This window comes from Petaurus breviceps, unplaced genomic scaffold (genome assembly GCF_028583685.1).
Source record: "Petaurus breviceps papuanus isolate PSGF00001 unplaced genomic scaffold, PetGlider_PUasm1.0 90822, whole genome shotgun sequence".
Taxonomy (NCBI): domain Eukaryota; kingdom Metazoa; phylum Chordata; class Mammalia; order Diprotodontia; family Petauridae; genus Petaurus; species Petaurus breviceps.
Window position 1 is genome coordinate 1,799,393 of NW_027187351.1, and position 21,351 is coordinate 1,820,743.

A 21,351-nucleotide genomic window follows, 5' to 3' on the forward strand; every position below is an offset into this window, starting at 1 on the left:
TAGGTGCTATTATTATACTTATTTTACAGCAGGGGAAAGTGAGGCAGAGGGAGTTAAGTGACTTGCCCAGGGTCACACAACTAACAACTTGTCTGAGGAAAGATTCAAATCTAGATCCACCTGGTTCCAAATTCAGCACTCAATTAAGTTATACTGTCTTCCTCTAAATTGGTCTGTAGGATTTTTTTGTTCTGAAGCACAACATAATTAGAGACATTGTGGCAAGTAAAGGGTACTGAAGAAGATATCTAGGGGCACATAGAAACATTGGACCTTATAAATGAAAGGGCCCATAAAAAGGAATATAATATGGTAGAGCAAGCATTGGATTAAGAAGCATGAGTGCTTAACCTTTTTTGTTTGTTCCATGGACCCCATTCATCATCTGGTAAAATCTATGGACCTTTTCTCAAAATAGTGTTTGTAAATATATAAAATAAAATTAATAAGGTTACAAAAGATATAATTTATACTGGAATATGGTCATCAATGTTATATTTAACAAGTTCATAAACCACAGGTTAAGAACACCTATTATAGGGACAGAATACCTGAATTGAGGAGGGACAGGAGAGCTAAGCTTCTCACTAGAAATGTAACCTTAGTCAAGTCACTTGACATCTCTTGGTCTCAATTAATTGACTTAGAAAGGGGGAAATAAATTATTTTTAAAGGTTCAATCTAGTTGCTTCATTTTACAGATGAGGAATCCAAGACACACAGAGATTAAGTGACATGACAGAACCTGTACTAAAACCCATGTTTTACTTTACTCCTCATCAAATTTCCTTTACACTATAACACACTGACCTTATAGAAAGTATTTTGACAGGGTCCTGCCAAAATAAACCATATGATAATAAATGCAAGAAACTGGAGCTGGATGATTAGGCTGAAAAAAAGACTCAGTTAGGACATGAGAGTTACCTTTACATAATCAGAGGACTGTCATTGGCAAAAGGGATACTACTACTTTTGGCAGCTGCAAGAGTATATTTTGACCCATAATAAATGAAAATTTTCCAATAATTAAAACCAACCAAAAGGAAATGAACTGTCTTGGGAAAATGAGAACCTCACTCCTGGAAGTATTCAAGCAAAGTTGTCTGAGTATCCTCAAGGGATGCTTAAGAGATGGTATTGTATGGGTTATTAGAGACTGAACTCAAAGGACCCTAAGGCACTTCCCAAATGTTTTGATTTTAGGTGTGATTGTTCTATATTGTTCTTTTCTATGAAATAGAAAAAAATATGTATATGTAAATATATATGAAACCATGGAAAATCTATGTCTGTTAAAATTATTAAGAAATACACACATCTTGCAAAAGAAAGCAAATGGAATCACATTTGAAATTATTCTTATCATTAAACTTCACAAATTGGACACTTTCAAAGGAGAGAAAAATGCAACAAGTTGTATTTTTGAAGGCCACTGTATAGTCTTTTGAGAAGCCAGTTAGGTGGCACATTGGGCTTGTAATCAGGAGACCCTGCATTCAAATCTGATCCCAGACAATTACTAGCTGTGTAACCTTGGGCAAGTCATTTAACCCTGTTTGCCTCAGTTTACTCATCTGCAAAATGAGTTAAAGAAGGAATGGGAAAGCTACCCCAATATCTTCATCAAGAAATCCTCAAAAAGGGACATAAAGAGTTGAACAAAACTGAAAAAGACTAAACAACAACAAGGAAGATAATACATTGACAGACACCTATGGTACTGGAAGAAGTTAAAAATAAAACGAGAAGTATAGACAAAGTGTTACGTTAGTACAATGAAGAAAATAGAACCTCATGGATAGAATGGCAGTTGGTCTGTGCCTTGATGGATTGAACAATTGGGGTTAAGGACTAGGAGATATGAAATTAGTGTATTCTAGGTAGATGATATGAGCAAAAACATGTAGTTCTTAAAGAATTATAGTATAGTGAGAAGGTCATGGGATGTTAAAGCTATAAGGGACTTAGGTGATCTATTGGTCTAGCCTCCCCATTTTATTGATGGGGAAAATTTCCACTCTGAGAAGGGAAGTAACTCCCACTAGCTGAAAAGTGACAGGACTTAAATTTGAACCCAGTCATTTGATGACAAATAATACTCTTTCCAGGCCTCATTTAGATAAAGGAAATCCACATTCAAGTTCCAACTCTGAAACTCACTGTGAAGTTGTGGTCCTCCAAGTATTTTACCTTTCAAAAATCTTAGTTTTGTCATTTGTAAAATAGAGATAATAGTACTTTGATTTCTACATCGATTGTGTGTGTGTCAAAAGACCTTTACATGATTATATCTTTCTGATATTCAATATTATTCCACTGTATCTTTAATCTGTTCCCTCCCTTATACCATTAATAGCACTTCCATCTGCTCTCATCCCCTGCTTGGTTGGCATGAATAAATAGATCAGAAAGTATTTTCTAGTACAGAAAAATGGTCACTGAGAGCTAAACATTACAAAATAACTCCTCTGAATCACTGAGAATGTCTATGCTTTGGATTACCCTGCCTAATCACCATCCCTTTCTCAGTATGACTTTTTTTTAATTAAATTTTATGTTTATTTTTAGTTTACATCATTCATTTCCACAAGATTTTGAGTTAGAAATTTTCTCCCCGTCTTTCCCCTACCCACCATCCCAAAGCATCGATCCCACTGTATACCCCCTCCCCAATCTGCTCTCTCCTATATCCTCCCCTATCTGCCCTCCAACTTTCCAGTAGGGCAAGATGGATCTCTATACCCCAGTCCCTGTATATCTTATTTCCCAGTTTCATGTAATGTGTGTGTGTATACACATGTATATGTATATATATACATATATAGGTATACACAGACACATACACAGACACACAGACACACACAGAGACACACAGACACACACAAATATATATGTGTGTGTGTGTGTATATATACACATATAAACATTTGATTTCAAAACTGAATTCCCTTTCTCCTGCATCACCCACCCTTACTGGGAAGATAAGCAATTCAATATAGGTTGTATGTGTGTAGCTACGCAAAACATTTCCATCGTGAATCCATATTGTGAAAGACTTACTATATTTCCCTCCATCCTATCCCTCCCCCACTTATTTCATTCTCTACTTTAACCCTGTCCCTTTTCAAAAGTGTATGCATCTAACTTCCCTCCCCTCCATCATCCTCCTCCTCTAATCCCCTTCCCCCCTACTCTCCTGGAGGGTGGGATACCCTATTTAGTGTGTATATCACTCCCTCCCTAAGCCAAATTCAATGAGAGTAAGGTTGACCCATTCCCTTTTGCCTTCCTGTTCTTCCCCTCCATTGTAAGCATTTTCCCTTGCCTCTTCTATATAATTTACCCCATTCTGTCTCTCCCCATCCCCTCTCATTATATTCCTCTCTTACCTCTCAATTTCACCTTTTAAGTATCATCCCTTCCCATTCAATTGGTCCTGTGCCCTCTCTGTATACCTGTACACATATATACACACACTCACATATGTATTCATATGCCCATATACCCTTCTATATAAACATATATGTATTTACACCTATACACACATTTATATTCTCTTCAACTATTCTCATACTGAGAAAAGTTTCATAAGTTACAATTATCATTTAGGAATGTAAATAGTTCAACTTTGATAAGTTCCTTATGATTTCTTTTCCCTGTTTACTTTCTCATGCTTCTCTTGCTTCTTGTATCTGAATGTCAAATGTTCTATTCAACTCTCATTTTTTCATCAAGAATACTTGAAAGTGGGGTGTCTAGGTGGTGCAGTGAATAGAGCACTGGCCCTGGAGTCAGGAAGACCTGGGTTCGGGTCCGGCCACAGACAACACAAAAAATAGCCATGTGACCTTGGGCAAGTCACTTAACCCCAATTGCCCTTCCAAAAAAAAGCCAAAAAAAAAATAATGCTTGAAAGTCCTCCATTCCATTTAATGACCTGTATCAGCAATGCCATATTCGCAATGCCATATTCACAATGCCTATGGAAATTACAGATATGCTGATATAATTATCCATCACAAAATACATCAGACTTGCCATATGGGGGAATAAGCTAGAAAATTTATTAAAATACCAAACGACTGAGTCCCAAAACCAGAAAGTGAAAGCCATCAGAATAGTTATGAAATTGGCACAGGTAGATAAAGTAGAAAGCACCCACATTCTCAAGCCTTTAAAACAGAACAGGCTACCTCAGGCAAAGGTCCTCCTCTCCCCACTCACAGCAACCACCCAGCATCCAGGAAGCGTGCTCCCAGCAGCTCCGGCCCCTGGCAGTCCTCAGCAGGAGTCCTTAGCAGAAATTCTGGCTGACTCAAAAAGGGCTTCGCGCTGCCGCTGCCACTGCCTCTGCTGCTGCTGCTGCTGTCGCTGCCACTGCTAGCCACCACAGGAACTCTAGCTTGGCTTCCATTTCCTCTTGCTCCACCCCTTCCTGCTGCATCAGCAAGTCCAATGGGGCATGGAAGATCTTTAAATCCCATAACCCTTACATGACCATATCTTCCCCTGAAACATGATAGTCAGATTTGCTAGGTAGGTGATTCTTAGTTTTAATCCCAGCTCCTTTGACCTCCAGAATATCATATTCCAAGCCCTTCAATCCCTCAGTATAGAAGCTGCCAGATCCTGTGTTATCCTGATTATGTTTCCACAATATTCAAATTGTTTCTTCTTGGCTACTTGTAATATTTTCTCCTTGATTTGGTAACTCCAGAACCTGGCTATAATATTCCTAGGAGTTTTCTTTTGGGGATCTTTTTCAAAAGGTGATCAGTGGATTCTTTCAACCTCTATTTTGCCCACTGGTTCTAAAATATCAGGGCAATTTTCCTTGAGAATATCTTGAAGGATGATTTCTAGGTTCTTTTTTTTTGATCATGCTTTTAGGTAGTTTAATAATTTTTAAATTCTCTCTCTTGGATCTATTTTCCAGGTCAGTGGTTTTTCCAATGAAAAAATTGCCTTCTATTTTTTTCATTTGTTTGGATCTTTCACAGTATCTTGATTTCTCATAAAGTCACTAGTTTCCATTTGCTCCAATCTAATTCTGAAGGAGTTATTCTCTTCAGTGAGCTTTTGAGATACTTTTTCCAATCTGGCAAATTTGGCTTTTTAAGGCATTCTTCTCCTCATTGACTTTTTGAGCCATGTAATGGGAATGTAAATTTTAAAGATCTTCCTTGCCCCAAGCTAAAGTGCACCTGGAGCCTGGGGTGGGAGGCTTGTTTTTCAGTAGATACTTTTTGATTGGCCAGTGGGTCCAAAAGGTTATTACATTCTCTGAGCCAGGAGAAGGCTATATAAGCCCTGATGTGAGGCTTTGTTTTGGGGCTCACTTTGAGAAGTGTTCTGTGATTTGATATGGATTCTGGGAAGCCATTGTCCAGAGCCCCCCGGCTTTGAAAAAGCCAGATGTTGATTTGGTATGGATGTAATGGCTGGACAGTTTGGAAAGCTGTCTACTTGATCTGTTTCTGTCTTGATAATTCTGCCTGTATACTTTGAAGTTTGGGGTGCTGACCTTTTTCCCTTGAACAAGGTAAACGATATATATCTGACTGATTAAAGTAATCTTGTTAACCTATTTTGAGTTGCTTTCCTTTATCAAAGCAGATCCAAGAACCTGTGCTGGCAGCCCCCCTGGGAACACTGGGGTGCTTGCTGCTACAAGCCTCTTTTGCCATTTGAGTTAGTCTATTTTTTAAGGTGTTATTTCCTTCAGTCAAGTTGTTGACTCACTTTTCATGATTTTCTTGCATCATTCTCATTTCTCTTCCCAATTTTTCCTCCACTTCTCTTATTTGGTTTTCAAAATTCTTCTTAATCTCCTCTATGGCCTATAACCAATTCATGTTTTTCTTGGAAGCTTTTGGTATGGGAGTTCTGACTTCATTGTCTTCCTCCTCTTCCATGCTTTGATCCTTTTTGTCCCCAAAATAGGAATCTAAAGTCAGATTACTGTGCTTGCTTTGCTTCCTTTGCTTACTCATGTTACCACACAATAACTTGACTTTTGAGCTTTTTGCCACAGTAAAACTCTGCTTCCAGAGAGGAGAGCTTTGTCCCAAATTGCTGGGTTTTTGCAAGTGCCAGAGCTATTAGTTGGGTGCCCTCTCTGAAGCCTCCACTGGCTCTGGCACCTGGTCACACACCCCAGGACATCCACCCTATACTGCAATCCAGATCCAAGCATATTAAAGCAAGAGTCATTACCCCTCAGAATGGTCACTTGGTTTCCCTATGATCTGCAGGCCAGGAGCTCTGAAGCAGCTACAGGGCAGCAGCCACCACACCTCAGGTGCTTCTCCCTCTGGGGGCAGAGGCTGGACTGCACTCCCAGACCCCCTGTCCCCAAAGTTCACACTGACCTCTCACTTTGTTTTTGGCATTTATGCGTTGATAATTATGGCAACCACCACTGCTGCTGGTGATCCACTGTCCCAAAATCCCTCCATCCAAGGCTGGTCAGGGCACCCTGAGGCTAAAACCAAGGCTCATATGGGACTGGGCTGTGCTCCCAGTGCACTGCAATGAGCCCTTCCTGTCTGCCTGCCAGTCTGCCTTCAGCAGGAGATTTGTTTCTCTCTGTCACTTTGTAGATTCTGTAGCCCTAAAATTTGTTTAGAGTCCTTTTTTATAGGTATGTGAGGTGGTTACAGGGGGAGCACATGAAGTTTTCCTGCTTCTAATGCAGCCATCTTGGCTCTGCCTCCCCTCAGTATGACTCTCATAGCTTGTATTCTAATCTTCATATAAGTGGAAAAGGAAATCTTGATAATATTTATCTCTTACCTTCTGCAAAGGATTTTTTTGTGGGAAAGGGGTTATATAAAGCAATTATGTGACTCTGTAATCATGGATGAATCAATAAAACATTTAGCATTCTGAACAATTCTCTAGGGTCATGAGGTAGTGAGAAGTCGAATTTGATAGTGGAAGTTTCCTTACCTGGGAGTTCCCTATATCAGTGAAAGTGCAGATTCAATCATCATCATCATCGTCGTCATCATTTCATGAAAGAAAGGGAAAGCACTTTTGGACAATGTAGCACAATGATTGAAGTAAAGGGGAGAAATATTTTAATATTTTTAGGAATTTCTTCCAAAATAGTACTTGATCCAAATGGCTTAATATATGCTACCAATTGTACTCCAATTCAATATATCAAGTACTTCTTTTAATCACCTACTATGTAAAAAAAATATATTTAATTAAAAGAGATAAAGAGGGAAATTGCATTTTGCTGAAAGGTTTATGCTACCTTTCAGTGATTTCAACACTTAGTCATACATGTGCTGAATAGCATAATATGTGATACTAAAAGGAAAAACTAAGTGAATTACAAGGAAAAATAGGCAACAAAACTGTGATAATGAGGGACCTCAATTTACTCCATCGGTCCTAGATAAACATAGCTAAAAATAAACAAGAAAGAAGTTAAGGAACTAAATAAAATTTTAGAAAAATTAGCTATTATAGATCTCTGAGGATTATTGAATAGGGAGACAAAGGAGTATACATATAACTCAGCTGTGCATGACATTTATATGAACTAATCATGTCTTAGAATATGTAAACCCTATAAACAAATGCATAAACTTTGAAATGTTATATACACCTCTTACCACTATGCAATAAAAAACAATGTTAAATAAAGGTCCACTAAAAGGAAAGCACTAAAACTCAACTAGAAATTAAATAACTTAACCCTGAAGAATTGGTGGGTCAATGAATAAATTCTAGAAATGATAGGTCATTTCATTAAAGATAATGACAATAATGAGACAACAAAAAATTTTTATGATGTGACCAACATCCTTAGGAGAATATTTTTTTATAAAATTTTAACAATAAAATTTTGACTAAGAGGCTAAAACATATCATAAAACTATATACTATGGTCAGGTTGTGTACATAGCAGAAATCCATACATGGTTTAAAATTAGGAAAATTATAAACTTTATTAACCATGTTAATAACAAAACCAACAAAAATACTGTGATTATGTCAACAGATTCTGAAAACACTTTTGACAAAATACAATACCTATTTCTATTTTTTAAAAAAAACTACCAAAAAGGAATAAATGAACCTCTCTTTAAAATGTTAAATAATATATGTCTAAAACTAAGAGCTATATGATATATAATGGAGATAAACTAGAATTATTTCCAATAAAACTGGGGATGAAACAGGATATGCATTGATATAGTCATAGTCCACTGACAACATCATACTAGAAACTCAGGTTTTAGCAATAAAAAAAGAAAAAGTACTTCGGAAAATAGCATAGGTGAAGAAGAAACAAAAGTATCACTTTTTGCAGATGATATGATAGTATACTAAGAGTTTTAAAGATTCAACTAAAAAGTAATCAAAACCACAACTTTTGAGTGTATAAAACAAATTCACACAATTCATCAGCATTCCCATGCAATCTGAATAAAATGCAGCAGGAAGAGATAGAAAGAGAAATTATATTTAAAATTAATGTAGAATATATGAAATGCTTAAGAGTTACCTTGTAAGAGACACAGAAGAACAATATAAATACAACCACAAACACCTCTTTACAGAAATAAAGATAGATCTAAATAATTGGAAGATTTATTTATTGTAGGATGAGCCAATATAATAAAATGACAATACTACCTAAATTAATTTGTTTATTCAAAAAGGTAACAGTCAACTACCAATGGATTACTTTACCAAACTAGAAAAATAATAACAATATTCACATTGAGGGGGGGAATCAAGAATCTCAAGAAAAAAAATTTGAAATATGCAAATGAAAGAGATCTAGCAGTACTGCATCTAAAACAAACCTACAAAGCAGTTAATTATCAAAACAATTTAGTACTGGTTAAAAAATAGAGATTAATCAGTGGAAAAGATTATGTACACAAAATATACAGTATACAAAGGCAAAAGCATCCATTAACATAGTATTCAGAAAACACAAAGATCTGAGGTCCTAAGACATGCATCTTGTTCTGTGAAGTTAAAATAAAGCAGAGCTACATATACAAAGGAGAAAAATATCATAAACACAATTTTGAAGATTTTAATAAACTGATGAGAATGAAATTAGCAAAAAGAGCAGTTTATACAATAGTTGATGGATTGTTGTCCATTATTCTCGAAGAGGACCAAAATGATATCACCATATTAGAGTCAAGTTTCAGTTTGTCCAACTGTGGCTGATCAGACCAATGAGGTCGGAATGTTCTACCACAGGTTGGACACAGTCTATATGAACATTTGGGATGGATTCTCTAAGTTTGCACATCTTGCATTGCTTTTGAGTTATTTCAATTCTGCTTTGCTCATAGAGCACAGTACCTTCTCTGAAGTGGGCATGCCATGCTGAATGGTGATGTGCCAGTGACTCAAATGTCACACAATCAATTCCAAAGTTCTTAAGACAGACCTTGAAAGTGTCTTTGTATTGCTTCTTCTGAGTGCCATGTGAGTGCTTACCCCATGTGAATTCTTCAATAAAATTGTCTTTTTGGCAAGCATACATTTTGTATTTGAACAAGATAGCCAGCCATCTGAGTTGTGCTCTCTGAAGCAGAGTTTGAGTGCTTGGCAGCTTAGTTTGAGAAAGGACCTCAGTGTCTGGTATCTTATCCTGCCAGGTGATCTTCAGAATCTTCCTAAGACAACTCAAATGGAATGATTCCGTGTCCAACAACATTGTAAAGACAAATAACTTTTAAATAAGTAAGAACCACAATCAATATAATGAATATTTATGATTCCAGAGAATTGTTGATAAAATATACTATCTACCTCTTGACAGTTGTGATAAATTTAGGGTACAGAAGAAGGCATACACATACATACATGCACACACATGTATATAAGGGTTACTATATACATCATAAAGCCAAAAAAGGAATTTGTCTTGCTTAACTATGAATATTTGTTATATAGATTTTGTTTTTCTTTCCTTTTTTTCAATGTGATTGGGAGGGAGATAAAATAGATTTCTCTTTATTAAAAAATTAAATAATATAGAGGTGGGGGCTACAAATATGAAATGTTACATGCATTTTAAGATGAGGTCATTATATTATTAGTTTTGCTTAATTGCTTTACTTTGTTATAAGAGACAGCTCACAGAATAAGGATAATCTGAAAATATTTGCACTCTAAAAACAAAACGTGTCAATTTTTTAATCACCTGCTATGTAGTGGTACTCTAATAACATGAGATCTACAGCAAAAATGATATTCTAAAGGTTTTAGGGTGTTTTTGACAAAAGCAAATAAATTTGTATAGTTTTGGCTTACAAGATTCTTTAAAAATTGTCACTACCAATTAGCTCAGTTAAAACATAGGGCTAATGAGACCTAAGTCACAAGTTAGATGTCCATAATAATCAGTTTGTTTCTCACTTAGAAAGCCTTTTGCAAACCACACAGTGCCCCATTAAGCCTATTCATTCCACAAAAGCTGGATTTAATCACAAAGGGAACTGTGCAGAAGAGATCAAATAATTCAGGGAAAAACCATCTTTGATACTAGAAAAACAAATGCCAGGTTCATGTTCTACTGCTAGAGGTCAGAAGCACCAGTGGAAAAGAACACTGGATAGGAGGCAGAGGATCAGGGTTCAAATCCGGGCTAAGCTGAGCCACTTATAACCTATGTAACCTTGTACACAGCACTTAAACTATCTGAGACTGTTTCGTCTTGTAAAAATAAGGAGTTTGATTATAGATGACTTCTAATGTTCTTCCTAGCTCTAAGACTACATGTATATGTGACATGTTTATAAATCACAGAATGTTACAACTGGAAAGAATCTTAGAGATGGAATCTAAACCCCTTATTGTATTTATCAGGAAAGTGGGACCCAGAAATGAAGTGACTCAGAGTCACACAAGTAGTAAGTTATAGAACCAGGACTCAGATACAGATTTTGGGGTCCACAAGTTCATTGTTCTTTCTATTACACCAAAAGAGATAGAACATTATTTTAGAATGTTACTCAGCATAACATCTTTTAGTATAATCTCACTTTAATTACTTTTATTTTTTGAGGTAATTGGAGTTAAATGATTTGCCCATGGTCACATAGCTAGTAAATGTCAGAGGCCTGATTTGAAGTCAGGTCCTCCCGAATCCAAAGCTGTTGCTCTATCCACTGCACCACCTAGCTGCCCCCTTTAATCACTTTTTAACATTTGGTTTTTTTTTTAATATGAATTTCAAATTCTCTCCTTTCCTCCTGCCCCTTCTCCACCTATTGAGAAAGTAATATGATGTCAATTGTACATGTGATGTCGTTTGTATAGTCATGCAAAGCATTCTCATATTGTTTATTTTGGGGAAAGATAAACTAAGAAATAAAGTGAAAAAAATGCTTCAGTCTACTCAGTTCATCTGTTCTCTCTCTGAAGGAGGATACCAGTTTTCGTCATGGGTCCTTTGGAATTGTCTTGGCTCATTTTCTTGATCAGAGTAGCTAAGTCTTTCACAGTTGATCATCATTACAATATTGTTGTACAATGTTCTCCTGGTTCTCTCTCTCTCTCTTTATATATGTATGTGCATGTACATACATATACATACATACACATACATATACATATATACAAATAGGTCCTTTTCCCTTTTATTTATCTCTTTGGGATGCAGACCTAGTAATGATATTGCTGAGTCAAGAAATATGCATAATTTTAAATCCCTTTAGGCATAATTCCAAATAGTTCTCCAGAATGGTTAGACCATTTCACTACTCCACCAACAGCGTATATTTCCACATCCCCTCCAGTATTTGTCATTCTCTTTCTCTGTCAATCAATATTAGACAATCTCATAGATATGAGGTGGTACCTCAGAGTTGTTTTAATTTGCATTTCTCTAATCAAGAGTGATTTAGAGCATTTTGTGTAACTATTGGTAGCTATGATTTCTCCTGAAAACTGCTTATTCATATCTTTTGACCATATGTTGATTGAAAAATGGCTCTAATTTTTATAAATATGGCCCAGTTTCCTATATATTTGAAAAATGAAGCCTTTATTTAAAAATTTGCTGTAAATTTATTTTTACCAGTTTACTTTTAATTTGGCTTCATTTATTTTGTCTGTACAAAGCCTTTATAATTTCATGTAATCAAAATTATCCATTTTACTTCCCATGATCCTCTCTACCTCTTTTGGTTATAAACTTTTGTCATATCTGTAGCTCTGACAGGAAAATTTTTCAATGCTCCATAATTTACTTACAGTAACACTGTTTATGTCTAAATCACTTACCCATTTTTACCTTATTTGGTTAACAATGTGAGAAACCTAGTTTCTTCCAAACTGCTTTCCAGTTTTCTGTTAAGTTCTACTTTATATCCTACAATTTTGCTAAAAATATTATTTGTTTCAGCTAGTTTTAGTCAATTCCCTAAGGTTTTCTAAGTAAACCATTATATGATCTACAAAGAATGATAATTTTGTTTCCTCATTGCCTGTTTGATTTCTTTTTTTTTTTTTGCATTATTTCTAGACCTAGAATTTCTAATACAATAGTGAATAATAATGGACATTCTTGCTTTACTCCAATCTTATTGGGAAGGCTCCTAATTTATTCCCAGTTACAGAAAATGCTTGCCACTCTCTAAACAAAGTAATACAACCATCTACATACACCACTGTATTGGGAGAGTACAAGCCTCTGAGTAGTTGGGGGACTCTCAACTAAAGGCTACTCAGAGTCCAGTCCAAGGAATCAAAACCTCCTTCTCATAAGCAAACCCCCAAAGCAAAATACCAACCTGCCAGTATATATAGTTTTCAACTGATAGGATCAGAGCCAGAAGGCATCACAATCCTCATGACTCACTGCCTAATTATCTTGGTACCAAAAGGTGTGAAAGCTTTCCTGCAACAGCAAGCCTCCCCTAAGCAAACTTCTCTTTAGAAAATTCCTCCCCCAGTGGGCTCTATGTGACTCAAGATGTATCACAGCTGGGTCAGAGCTTCAAGCAGTAAGACATCTGTGATTGAACACATGTGTCAAATAGACCTATTAATGGACAGAAAAGAGCTTCATATTCCATTAACTTCTTTTCAAAACTTTCAATAAAGTCAACATTAAATACTTAATATATGCCAGGGGCTCTACTGGGTACTGGGGGCATAAAAAGAAAAGCAAAAGTCTATGTCCTCAAGAAATTTATGTTCTAATAATAGTATTCTATAAAGCAGATAACAGATAAACTTAGTGAGGAGGGTATTAACAGACGCAAAGGCCAAGAAAGTGTTTTAAGGCTGATTTTAAAAATATTTTAACTGGTCTCAAAAATGCAGATTCACAAAGCATATCAAAATATGCTCAAATTATGCTCAAATGGTCCTGTATAATGGTCATTGATTCAGAAGCTCCCTCCAATAATAAAAATTGCAACCCATGATGCCCAACCCACAATGCATGCCCATCTGTGTGACCATTTTCCATTTATTCTCTTAAGTTAGGCAGAGAGAGTCCATCTAATGTATGGAAAGCCTTCCTTACTTTTTCTTAACATCACAAGAATACCAGTGTAACACTTTGACTATCCACATGTCATCCCTTATTTTTGCCACATCTTCTCTTCCTATCTTAAAATTGCATGGTGATATATTTTAATTGTTTGCTTAACTTCCTCATTGGTCATGTGTTGTAGCCTAAAATCGGGGTACAACACAAACCATGTACAACTCTATTGTCCTCTATGCAATAGTAATGTTTAATTCTTTAGAAACAGTTGTGTTGGGGTGGCTAGGTGGCACAGTGAATAGAGCACCAGCCCTGGAGTCAGGAGGACCTGAGTTCAGATCCTACCTCAGACACTTAACACAAAAAATAACTAGCTGTGTGATATTGGGCAAGTCACTTAACCCCAATTGCCCTCCAAAAAGCAAACAAAAAAAGAAACAGTTGTATTGCAAAACTTATTGCCATGTAACAACAAAACTAGAATGTTGGTTTAAATTTTTCTTTGCTTTATGGGAAACTTAGGTGTCAGTAAAGGAGTATGTCAGTTTTTCAAAGGAAATCCAGTTCTTTCTCCTCCTCCTGTTCAATTTTGGTTCCAACTCATAGTTCATCTGTAGTCTTTGATCTGTGAACAACTAAGTGGTTCAGTGTATAGAATGCCAGACTAGGGATCACCAAGACCTGGATCCAAATTTAGCCTCACATGATTACTAACTGTGTGACCCTGGGCAAGTCACTTACTCCTGTTTGCCTCAGTTTCCTTATGTATAAAATGGATTGAAGAAGGAAATAGCAAACAACTCCAATACCTTTGCCAAGAAAACCCCAAATGGGGTCACAAAGAATCAGACATGACTGAAATGACTGAACAACAAAAAAGTCTCTGTTCCAGATATGCAAATTATTGCTCAAACTCTATCTGTTCTCCATTCAATAAATATTGAAATTTGGGCAATAGACATTATCATCCTTTTGATATGTGGGTAAATACCAAATACAAAATTTCTTTGATTACTTTCAGTTATCTTTTCATTGGTTCTACAAGTTTCTGGGGCTTGATACAGTCAGCCCATTGTCATCTACAAACAAGAATGTATGGAGAATCTCACTATGCATTAATAATCTCATTTTGACATGGATTCTACACTGGATATCCTTCACTAAATTTAATCAAACACTTTTGGTGAGCGTACATTCTACAGTTTTTGTCCTCTCATATCAGAAAGTCATTGAACAATGTGATTTCCATTATTGCATATTTCAAGGGATTTTAAATGATTTGATGTACAGATGGAAGTTACCTTGTTGTAAAAAAAAAGCTAATAAGATAACATTTTCTTTTATCAAATCAAAGATTTTCATAATCAACAAACACCAAGCACTATAGGCCCTTATAGTCTCTACATCTTCCAGTTGATTGTTGTCATAAAATGTGATTCATTGTTGGATATGAATTGTCAAACCTACTTGTTCCCTACAAACAAGGTTATATGGGTAAATATTACATATATATATATATATATATATATATATATACAACAAGCTCTCTCCTCTAAAATGTATGTAAAACATACTTTTAAGTTTATTTGCATCATTATATCTTCTCCATCACTTGCTTATATCTAGAAATTCAACAAAAACAATAAATCAAGTCCTGATTGGTAGTGTTTACCAATTACCAAGGTGAAAATGCTCACATCAAAAATTAATGATCAGCTCTTAAGAGTCATTATAAGCTGCTGCTAGCACAGCCCTGCCTTCAAAGTATCTTCATAAAGGATGCCCTCAATTAGTGAAGAGATGACTCATAAAGATTTTGTATAGTGGAGAGAGTAAGCATATAACTCAATAGCTAGATGTTCTCTCAATCACTCTTTTTTATATTATTAAGTGTAACCAGGGAATCAAAGCCCACTTGCATAATATTTTCCTTGTTAGTGGAAGTTAATTACTTGAATTTGCATGAGGAACAAAGTTGGGGAGAGTTTAGAAAGAGAGAATTCCTGATGTTCTGGCTTCTATCTTTGAGAAATAAGACATGATTCCTGATTTGCTTCAGGGCAAGGTCTCTGAAGGGATAGAGAACTCTAGGAAGAAGTTAATAGGTAGAGGGACCAACCTTCAATCACGTCCCTTTCCCCAGTTTACTACAGTAATGATTTTAAAGATCTCTCTCTCTCTCTCTCTCTCTCTCTCTCTCTCACACACACACACACACACACACGTGTGTATTATATATTAATTAATATATATTATGTGTCAATACAGGATTATAATATTATGGTCCAAGTCTCTTAGTTCTACTAGACTTGATGGGGAAAGTTTGCTATAATGAATTTTTACAAGTTTTTACAAATCTTCATTTTGTAGTCTTCCTTCAGTGTCCTTGGGATGAGTTTGCTTAGTTGGATATCTTGCCAAGCTTTCTTTAAACTAATTTTACCCTCCACTGCTTCTCTCTGTTTTATGAGACAATAATTCTCATAATCTTCTGTCATTCATCTTAGTAGCTTTTATAAATGAGTTTATATTCAAATCCAATGTTCTTTTTTACAATCATATCTCTCTGTTTGGTAAGTGTAAGACTTTTTTTCTGACTGAAGAACTATTTGGGAACTTTTTATCTCCTATGGCAATTAGCTTATATTAGTTAAATTTCTAGAGTTATTTCTAAATCAGCTGTCTGTGGGAAGGAGGAGGAGGAGAAAGAAAGAAGGACAAGAAGAAAGTTATTACACAAATGAATTGACATGGCATTAAAACAACTTTAAAGGCAAAAAAAGAGAAGTGGGCAAAAAAAGTGACTTTGACAATGACTATAATAATTTTGCCTGGAAGTATAACAATCATAATAGTTAATGTGTATATAAAGTTTCAAGGTTTGCAAAATGTTTTATATATAGGTAGATGCTTTAAAAAGTATACTATGCACATGAATTATATTAAATGCATAGGAAATGTGACTATAAAATAAATAACTTATGCTGAAATATTTTATAATTCTGTGTATTTCATCTTATGAAATTAAAACATAATTCTGAGAAGGGTCCCATAAGTTTCAGTAAACTACCAAAGGGAATCCATGGCACAAGACATTTAAAATTTATGTTCTAGAAATAACTATGAGGGAGTACCATAATGAGAAACTCTAGGTACTTTGGGGCAATATGAAGCCATGGGGCACCTAAGAGAGATTGTTGAAGAAGAAAATAACAACCAGAGAATAAAATATATCAAGGGAAGAGCTTGAGAAGCAACTGGCAACTTTCACTATATAAAAATTGTATCTACAAACAATTTTCCCTTATTTATTCCTCTCTCCAACTATTAGATGCTTTAGAATAAGATTTTCCTAGACTGAGAATACTTGGCCAAATCCACTTGATTTTAAAAGCAATGAGACCCAGGAAAGTACAGAGAATAGGTTTGGAAAAATAACTGAGATCAAGGACTAAGTATTGTGAATGAGAACTCTAGAACTTTCTATCTGGTATCAGTTTGATACAATTGGAAAGATCCCCAGCTCTGGAATCACATAACCTGTTTTCAAATCCTGCCTCTCTTGCATAAGTTATTGACGCTCTCTGGGTCTTTTGACTCTCCCCATTTGTAAAGTGGGGAATTGAGACTAGATGGCCTCTAATGTCCCCCTTAATCTTATATTTTTATTATCTTATCTGTTTCATATTCCCAATTATTGTCCATGATCAGTAATTAAATATAAATTCAGTGGAATGAAATGTGTGTGATGGGAAAATAATCCAGAGGGTATGTCACAATAGAAAACTGTTTAGCTTTATAAAGGTCTCACCTGCCACACCCTGCTAAATCTGACTTTGAACAGTTTAACACTTGTTATGCCTCACAAATTATTTTATACTATAGTCTGTATCATTTTTTCCAATTTCTATAACTTATATAAAAATTATCTTGTGACCAAGGATAACACCTGCCTTTTTAGTGTCTTGTACATCTAAATAGCAATGTATATTTTACTCAGACTCTAAGCCTTCATCTATGTCTCTTCTTTGTTAGTGGTACTGAATACCTTGCATGCTGATGAATAGCTGAAAAATCTTCCAGGATACTATATGGCACATGCTATATATCTGTTTTATACAGTAATGGCATTCTTTGCCCTAAATTCTGTTTTCAGAGTTTGCAAATATGTTTCAAATGTAACAGACAGAATATATTAGCAAAAAGTGTTTAGCATATCAGGAACTTTCTCAAAATAATTGTTAAAAATACAAATGAGATGTAAATGTAGTATATTTTTATATACAACAGATGATATTAAACAGCCTTGTAGATAACTTCCCCCAAAATGTCTCTGCCCACATTTGCCAATGTTTTAGGAGTAACACACCTGATGGCAAGAAACAGCCTTAGCCTAAAAATCCAATTCAATGTGTTCTATAGGTTATATTTTTATCTTTTTTCCCCTTTTATCGGTTGCCCAAAGATTAATTTATTTTAAGCAAAGTCTAATTTCTCTAATTTCTAAGATGATAGACATCTATGATCATCCCTTTATAGGACTATGAGAGATGGTAACTACAAGGTGAAAGGAAAATCTTCCTTATTTAGGAGGTTCCTAAATTGTCAGGCTAACTTGAAAATGACCAAGTACAAACAATACTCACCAAACTTGACTTTGCCTTGTGCTTGTGGTTTGATATGCTATGACCTGAATTTCTGCCCTAATGTAGCTCTCTTATCTAGTTATCATCCAAGCAGTCCCAGGGGCAGATCAGGTTTTTGCTTTGAATGTGAGAACCATTTCCTTCTTTAGAACAAAAAAAAGCACAAGGTTTCCTAGAAAGAAAAAGGCTCTGTGTAAGGGGCAAGGTGATAACCATGTGTTTTCATACAAAAATAAAAGAAGGAAGGAAATAATCATTTAATAAGCACTTACTGTGTGCCAGGCCCTGTGATAAGATATTATCTCTTTCAATACTGGCAACAACCCTGAAATGTAGGTGCTTATTGTCCCCATTTTATAGTTGATGAAACTATGATGAGGCAGACAAAGTTAAGTAGCTTGTCCAGGGTCACACAGCTACTAAGTGTCTTAGACCAGATTTCAATTCAGATCTTTTCTGCCTCTGGTCTCAATGCTCTGTCCAATGCACTACCAAATTGCCTGAAATACAAGCATGATTAAATAAATAAGTAAAAGGAGAGATAGATCAAGGGACAATTGGTTGCAGGTTATTTTCTTTAATACTGATGAAAGGCTATTATGCTTCAAGGCCTAGCAAAAGTCCCATCCCATCACTGAATTCAACTCAACAAACTTAAATACCTATTATTATGTGCAAAGCACCAGGGACAGAAAGAAGAATAAGACAGAATCTCTACTCTTGGAAATGGTTATAGTCTAGTAGGAAATAAAAGAACATATACAAAATGACAACAAGACAATATAAAACATAAGTATATAGATGAAGCCTGAAGAAAATCATATAAGCCCTGAAGAGAGAGGCCAAATTAAAACAAGAGGATCAGGAAAAACTTCATGAAAGAGGTAACTAATAAGACTGGGCTGTGAATTATAGGCAAAAGTAAGAGCAAGGAGAGGGAAATAAATGTGAATTTTGCCCCAACTGTTTCCTTTGACTTACAAGAAGAGATCTTTATTTGACTTACCAATGGGGCTTTTTGGTTTTGCCATGAGTTTTGGCATCTGATTCACAAATTATTTTGTATGGGTCATTCTTGACTGCCTGACTACATTGTAAATTACTCAGAGGCCAAGACAGTCTTCTTAAACAACCCTCTCGCATTCCATATTACCTAGTACAGTGTTGGGTACAAAATAGGGACTTTAAAAAATTAAAGAAAACTCAAATGAATTCCTGAGACCAATAAGACTAAATCCTAGTATAAATGGGGCCTGCTACTAGAACATGAAATAGTAGAATCTGCCATTTGGGTTTTTAGTAATTATTTTCTTCAGTCTTTTAAATACCTATTAAGAACTCAATTTAGTGGTGTAAGCCAGTTAGAGTTGTGTTTAGTGTTGCTGCATAGTCCAATAGTCCATCCATGTATGGTCTAGGGAAAATATATTTTACTGAACAATTCTGACTAATGCTTTAAAAATTCAAAGGTTAGGTCAGCTAGGTGGCAAAATGCATAGAGCACAGGCCCTGGTGTCAGGAGTACCTGAGTTCAAATCCAGCCTCAGACATTTAACACTTATTACCCATGTGGCCTTGGGCAAGTCACTTAACCCCAATTGACGTGCCTGTCTCCATCGAAAAAGAAAAAAAAAATCAAGGGTCTGTGATTTTTTCTCTACTGTAACTCCTTTACGATTTAGTTGATGGTCTTTGGGAGTTGCTGTTGCTGAAAAGTGAGTTATATCATTGTGGTAGGAGATTGTTTGGCACATATGTAACTTCATTTATATTGTTATTACTTTTGGTGGCTGTGTCAGGTGTACATTCATATTTGTTGGGCTTTAACCTTCCTGTCAGCCCTGTTGTAGACTTTTCCTCCTCCCTCTGGCCTACTTATTTTCCTGTCTCAACAGCAATCCCACCCCAATATCCCAATTTTACAAATCAGAAAGGCCTTTGGAAATGAGGAGGAGCTGACTCAGGTCTGGTTCTTCAAAGGAAGATATTTGAATGTTTTAAGATATAAAATATGCAGATGAGTGAAAACAAGAGTCAGAAATTTCACCTGAACTCTTGTATCCCTTGGAAAAATGCTGAGCTGGTTGTGGAGGAGGAGAAAGGAGAGGAAGAGGCAGGAAGGGGGGAAGAAAAAGAAGTGGAGGAGGATAGAACCAGTGTTATATTGTCACCTTGTACCCTTTCAAATTGATTATGTTAATCTCTCATTAAGTAAAGTCAGCTTTAATTAAATTTTCTAATCAGTAAATGCCTCATTACATTTTAACCCTCAAGCCTGAAATTGCTGGATTGCCCCAGAATAATTTTTACCAACCTGGTGATGAGTTTCTCTGAATTTAGCCAGGTTAAGCAATTTCCCTAAGTCCACATATCTAAGTATCTAAGGCAGAATCTTAAATAGTTCTTCCTGACTTTAAATCTGGTACTCTATCCATTATGCTACCTAGCTGTCTGTAATATAGTGATAAGATTCAGTTCCTCCAGTGTTATGTCCATTCATTGATCAATGAATAACAATATCACAATTAAAATTCTAACAACATAATTATAAACAATTAATAATTGGCATTCAAACTGTGTGATTCTTAGCACTCCTTGCCTCCTTTTCCACCACTCTGCCACCATCACTGGAGAAATGGAAGGTAATCATATAGAACTGGAGATCATTTTGCATTTTTCTCAGATTTCATGGATTGTGATGGTCAAATAACACAAAGCCAAGCATCCATCCTATGGGGCAATGAACATCACTATACCTATTATCTTACTTGGTCCTCAGAAAGAAAACCCAGTCTATTTCTGTGACCAGACTTGAAACCTCTCCAACATTATAAACCTGCAATATCCTGGGTTCAAGAGCCATACCACAAGGAGAGTTCATAGTAGGACTTTATGAAATCCTGATTTCTGAAATTACCAGTCTTAGATAGTAACTTCTTGGCTTCATATTAAAATATTCCTAATGGATTCCCTTAGTCAATTTCACTGAAAAGACTGACAGAAATAAAAATCAAAACATTACTTTCAAATTCCCACGCACATTTTTTAAACAAATACATTAAATTCCACCTTGCTCATGAGTATCACAAATTATGACAAGAATTGTCCCAATCAAAGAAGTTTTGTTTGTTTCCTGATTTTTTTAATTTATCAAATTAAGTGCCTTAAAAAGAAACTTCTTGCAATGAATCATTTAACTAATCAATATTTCTT